General features: G+C 49.9%; 1 protein-coding gene across 4 annotated transcripts in view; it reads right to left on the reverse strand.

Annotated features, from left to right (window-relative positions):
- MEF2D (myocyte enhancer factor 2D) overlaps nucleotides 1-1529 on the reverse strand; it is a 147126-nt gene extending 145597 nt beyond the window's left edge. The window contains exon 1 of one of the 4 annotated variants that reach the window (XM_083478316.1): nucleotides 1435-1529. The gene's annotated coding sequence lies outside the window, so the exon portion shown is untranslated. Of the gene's footprint in view, nucleotides 1-459; nucleotides 836-1434 lie in introns of those variants that run through there. The other 3 variants (XM_083478319.1, XM_083478320.1, XM_083478317.1) reach the window with 3 other exon arrangements.
- Nucleotides 1530-6000: the final 4471 nt, after the last annotated feature.

Below are 6000 nucleotides of genomic sequence, written 5' to 3' on the forward strand. Positions count from 1 at the left end.
CTGCTGCTGCTTAGAAACATATCATCTGTCCTATTATTGTTCACACTGACCAGCAGTGTCTCTCCACAGTTTCAGGAAGCCCTGTAGCCACGGCTCTACGTATGGTATAATGTATTCATATTTTAAATGTGCTTTTGGGTAGCATCTGACCAACAAGCCTCATAACTAAATATCTGGAGGTGTTGGAGCTTGGACCTTCTGATTGCAAAGCAGGTGCTTGACCATTGAGCTCACACCCTTCCCTCAAAATAAAGGTTCTAACCCACATTGTTCTGTGCAAAGAACTGATTTGCATAGGATGAACTGATTTTACCAACTTAGGCCCATCTAGCTCAGGACTGCGCACACTGACTGGCAGGGGCTTTCCCGGGTTCCAGGCAGGGAACTGAATCTGGGACCTCCTGGGTACAAATCACCTGCTCTGTCACTGAGCCATGCAAAATAAAAGAAGGTTCTCGCCAACATGGCTATGAATCAATACTTCTGCTGGGTCAGAGCATTAGCCCAACCAGCTCAGTTCTGCCTACACTGGCTGGCAGCAGCTCATCCGGGTTTCTGCCAGGAAACTTTCCTAGATGCCACAGAATGAACCTGGGACCTTCTGCACAGAGTCGAGATCCTTCCTCCTCTGAGACATTCAGAAGGGAACCGTTGCCAGAAAAAGTTTCACCTGCTGCCTCAGGCAGGTAAGGAAAGTTGGGGTTGGTGACAGAGTGGCTGCGCCTGGCAGGCGCAACCCGCCCGGCCAACCTCCCTGCCCCCGCTTGCACACGCGCAGCGCTCACGTGTCCCCTCCCTGCCCTCTCGTGCTGCCGCTGCCGCCACCGCGGGCATCGTGTCACTGAGTGACAGCAGGCGAGGGATTATTTCAGGCTGGTGGCGCGGAAGGACACGCTGTTTACTGCAGGGTCTGCGACTGTGAGGAGACTGCAGAGGGAGCCCGAGCTCGGAGTGGGGGGTCCGAGGGGGCATCTCTGCACTTTGGTGCCCCCCCACTCCCACCTCCTCGTCGTTTCTCTATTGCGCCCCTTCCCTCCACCAGAGAACCAGGAGGGCGGGGGAGCAAATCCTGGCCGGCCCTTTAATGCAAATGAGCTGACATCTCTCTCTCTCCAGCTGCCCCCCTCCCTTCCCCGGCTCTAAATTCTCCCCTAGCGCCCATTGACGTCACAAGTGCGTCACCGTCTCCAGCACAACCAGACAGCACGTGGGAGAGAGCGATTTAAAGAGGCAGGCAGCTGTTTTGGCTCCCAGAGGCAGCTGCAGATGGCAAGGGGCGGGGGCGGGGGAGAGGGAGAGGGAGAGGGAGAGAGTTGGTTGCCTGCCCGCCCGCCTCGCCTGCTTGCTTGCTTGCATGCATGTAGCGAGGCAAGCCAGCACGGCCTGATCCTGAGGCCGTCTGCACACCATAAGCGACGCAGTTGACATACTCGCCTTCAGATGCTTTGGTTAAGGGCCCATCGAGTTCAGCATCCTGTTCTCACAGTGGCTGACCAGCTGCTTCTTCGGCGAAACCTGCAAGCAGGAGCTGAGCACAAGAGCCCTCTCCCCTCCCTCGATTCCCAGCAACAGAGAGCCAGAAGCATGGCTGCCTCCGATTGTGGATTTGTCCCGTACTCTTTCAAAGCCATCCCTGTTATTGGCCGTCACTGCCTCCTGTGGGAGGGAGTTCCACGGTTTAACTAAGCACTGCGTGAAAATGGGCACTGTGACCAGACTGAGGGAGAAAAAGCTTTCTCATCCCTGTTAAAACCAATGCTTTTTAAAAAAAGAACAAGTGCCAGAACTCACCAGGAAGTGCCACACTTTTGACCTTGGGATAGGGAAGGTGCCAGTACTGCGTACCCTTCAGTACCAGCAGGAAAAAAGCACTGGACTCAGCACATTCAGATCTGCTGGGAAATAATTTACACACCAATGTTCTGCACCACCATTATCTCCTTTTATGAATTAGATGGGGGGGGGGGCTGCCATTGTGATGTACTCCTGGTGTTGTGGGCTACTACTTATCCCAGTCTCCCCCCCTCCTGAAGCCATCACGGCCAGCAATATTCGGAGGGATAATGGGAGGAATAGTCTGAAAACATCTGGGTGGCACCAGTTTGACTGCCTCTCTGTTAGATTCACCTGCTGAATTTTTAGATGGATGCTGAAAGCTGAAAGATTCAGAGCAGATAAAGTCCTTTTTCACGCAGTACAGAGTTAAACTGTGGAACTCACTCCATGAGGCAGTGATGGCCATCTGAGGAAAACGTACAGAAGGATTGGGGCACACGCCGCAAAACTGGGAAGCCTCCACGCTTTCTCAGCCTTGTACAGGAGTTCCATGCTGCCTTGGTCCAGTGCCAGCATTTCCTTGCAGTGCTGCTGCCTTTTCCCACTCTCCCCAGCCCCCCCCCCCGCTTCTTTCGTTCCCACACTTCACTTCCCTGATGTATATATTGGCCCAGGGAGCCAAGTGCCTTGTTCCACCCAGGAGGCCTAAGTCCCAGAAGGGATGCTGCTTATCAGCGCATGAGGCTACGAAAAGCCCCTATCTCACGGAATAAAAATGCACAGCATCTCAAACGAACCAGCTCTCCCTCCCTCCCTCCTGCAGCCGGGCCTCTACAAGTTTTCCTTTTTTGGTGAGTAATAACATCTCTCTCTCTCTCTCTCTCTCTCTCTGAGCTCCTCCAAAGTGAAGCTAGTTCGCTGTCCCACCTAGGCATATCTCTTCAGATGCATAATGAAAACAAAAAGGGAAGCTTTAAAGTTTTACTGGGGAAGGGCTGTAGCTCAGTGGTCGAGCGCCTGCAAAAGGTCCCAGGTTCAAGCCCCAATGGCATCTCCAGGTAGTTCAAAACCCTGGAGAGCCTCTGTGTAGAAGTGAGGATTTCAACAGGTGCTGGCTGCAGTTGATGGGAGTTACAGTCCAAGACATTTGCGAAATATCATGTCAGGAAAGGCTAGTCGGGAGAATTTCAGCTTTTTTTAAAAAAAGGGGACAAATTCCTAGTCCTTAAGCTGGGTTTGATGGATGTTGTGTGCTAAGACCTCAAGGTTTGCTGAAGGCCCTTCCTTGACTGTTTCTTGTGTTCCCCTTAAGTACACCCCCACCCTATATATTTAGGAGGCTGTTGCTCATTTGGCAATATGTGATTTTTCCTTCAGGCTACTCAAATTCTCCCCCAAGCATCTTTTGCAGAAATTTAATGCCAAACATGGGCCAGTCTGGTCTTTATTAGGTTACGTAAAAATGCATTTAAGCTCTTTGACATTTGTGTCTTGGGGGGAGATGGGGGGCAGGTTGAGGCTCAGATAAGGGAGGGAACCCTCTCCTCCGATCAGTACTCTGTGGTGTGGCCTATACATGGACCCACATCTCTCTGCTATTTGATGTGGCATTGTGGGCAAGGGATGTAGGATTAGCATGTCAACAGGAGGGTTTAAGATATGCAGGTTCAAATCCCACCTCACCCATGAGACCAGTTACCATCTCCTCACTTCGCCTACCTCACAGGGTTGCTGTGAGGCTGAAGAACCATTTATGCCCCCCTGAAAATAAAACTGCTGATATCATAATGCCGTTGTACAAATATATGGTGTGACCACATTTGGAATATTGTGTGCAGTTCCAATGGCCTGACCTCAAAAAAGGATATTGCAGAGTTGGAAAAGGGCAAGCAAAATGGTCAAGAGGGTGGAGCAACTCCCACTTAGGAGGAAAGGTTGCAGCATTTGGGACTTTTTAGTTTACGGAAAAAGCAAGTAAAAGGCGACATGTTAGAATTTTATAAAATTATGCCTGGCGTGGAGAAAGCAGATATAGAAGTTTTCCTCCCTCTCTCATAATGCTAGGACATCGAATGAAGCTGAATGTTGGAAGATTCAGGACAGATAAAAGGGCTTCTTCATGCATCATGTAGTTAAACTATGAAACTCGCTCCCACAGGATGCAGTAATGACCACCAACCTGGATAAATTCATGGGGGGTATAAGGCTACTAGCCATGATGGCTGTGCTCTGCCTCCAAGGTTGGATGGAGGCAGCAATGCTTCTGAAAACCCCTTGCTGGGAGCCACAGGACGGAAGAGTGCTGCTGTGCTCAGGTCACACTTCCCTCAGGCATCTGGTTGGCCACTGTGAGAAGGAGAGACGCTAGACTAAATGGGCCTGGCTTTGGCCTGATACAACAGGGCTCTTCATGTGTACTTCAGTCTATGGAGGAATGGCTGGATCTTAATTCATTCTTATTTATTTGTTAAATTTATACTCCGCCTCAGGGTGGCTGATAACCACAGTACAAGCAAAATAAAGTACAATAAACTAGGCACAACAACAACAACCAGGAATGTAAAGCATCAATCAAATTTGTTAAAATAACCACTGAAAACCAATTACCACACATTTACAACTCTGTTTAATAGGGAAGGGTGTCTCTGGGTGATCTAAGCCTCGGCAAGCTCACAAGACTGAGGCACAAAAAAATAAAATAAATGTGGGCAAGTTGAAGTCAGGGAGGAGCTAAACCTGCTTTGCAGCATAGGCAAAATAAATAAAAAATCAGAGAGGTATTTGCCTGTTCCAAAGAAGCTTTCAAGTATAATAAACCTCCAGAAGATCGCGTCTCCTTAGAGCCGGAATGTGTTGTAAGCTCCTTTGAACTGAGGGAGAGAGGTGAGGCGTGTGAATGTTTTAAATAAATGCAGCCTACATTTTGAGAGGGAGGGAGAAAATATCTGAATTGAGTGCTATTGCAAAGATTTGTGAATGGTTGGAAGGGCAATGTGAGGCGGGACAGGGTGAGGCGTGGGGAGACCTTCCACAGGGGAGGCTAGGCCCAGGATAAAGTATTAGAACAGGCAAAGGCCTGAGAGAACACCACAAATGTTTAAAGTAAATGCTGTTACGTCCTCCCCGCTTCCCTGTCGTGAGTTCCTAGGGCAGCACCAAAGAGCCCAAGAACAGAAGAAGAGTCTGGCTGGATTAGGCCAAAATCCTGTCTGGTCCAGCATCCAGATTTTCACAAGGACATCCCCCCTCTCTCTCTCTCTCTCTCTCTCTCTCTCTCTCTCTCTCACACACACACACACACACACACTTCTCCAAGCACTTTAATGGGTATCTCACTCATGTTTTAACAGTATCTGGGAAATGTTGAATTACGCACATTATGTTGCTGTATATTTCTGAGGCCAGAGATCTAAGAGTTGCCATGGCCTGGCCCTACAGTATGGCATTCCAGTATGGCAATACTGGATGTGGGTGGCACCGTGGTCTAAACCACAGAGCCTAGGATTTGCCGATCAGAAGGTCAGCGGTTCAAATCCCCGCAACGGGGTGAGCTCCCGTTGCTCGGTCCCTGCTCCTGCCAACCTAGCAGTTCGAAAGCACGTCAAAGTGCAAGTAGATAAATAGGTACCACTCCGGCGGGAAGGTAAACAGTGTTTCCATGTTTTGCTCTGGTTCACCAGAAGCGGCTTTGTCATGCTGGCCACATGACCTGGAAGCTGTCTGCGGACAAACGCCGGCTCCCTCGGCCAGTAAAGCAAGATGAGCGCCGCAACCCCAGAGTCCGCGACTGGACCTAACAGTCAGGGGTCCCTTTACCTTTATGGTGATGCTGATGTAGGCTGAGGAACTTTAGTCCAGACCAGCTGTGTTGGCGGGGGCTGATGGGAACTGTAGTCCCGCATCAGGATGGGGAAGGCTGGTCCATGGCATAGCAATGATGTGTAAGTCCTTTCAGCTGAAAGATGGTTCTGACTCATTAGTAGTAGGGAGTAAACAGACAAGGATGCTGCTCCCCAGAGAATGCTTCTTTCCCCTTAAATATCCTGCCCACATTTCATAGCTCTCTGTGTTATTTTTGGCTTCCTGTCTGCTTAATTATAGTGAAAGATCTGTCAGCAGCACCCAGGAGTGCTCCATCAGGACATCTGCCTTGACAACCTTCCGCTTCCACCAGAACAAGCTGCATGAGAGGCAGCTTATAGGCTTACAAGTTAACCGATCAGC

The sequence above is a fragment of the Podarcis liolepis genome, assembly GCF_965112155.1.
Source record: "Podarcis liolepis genome assembly, chromosome: 15".
NCBI classification, from domain to species: Eukaryota; Metazoa; Chordata; class Lepidosauria; order Squamata; family Lacertidae; genus Podarcis; species Podarcis liolepis.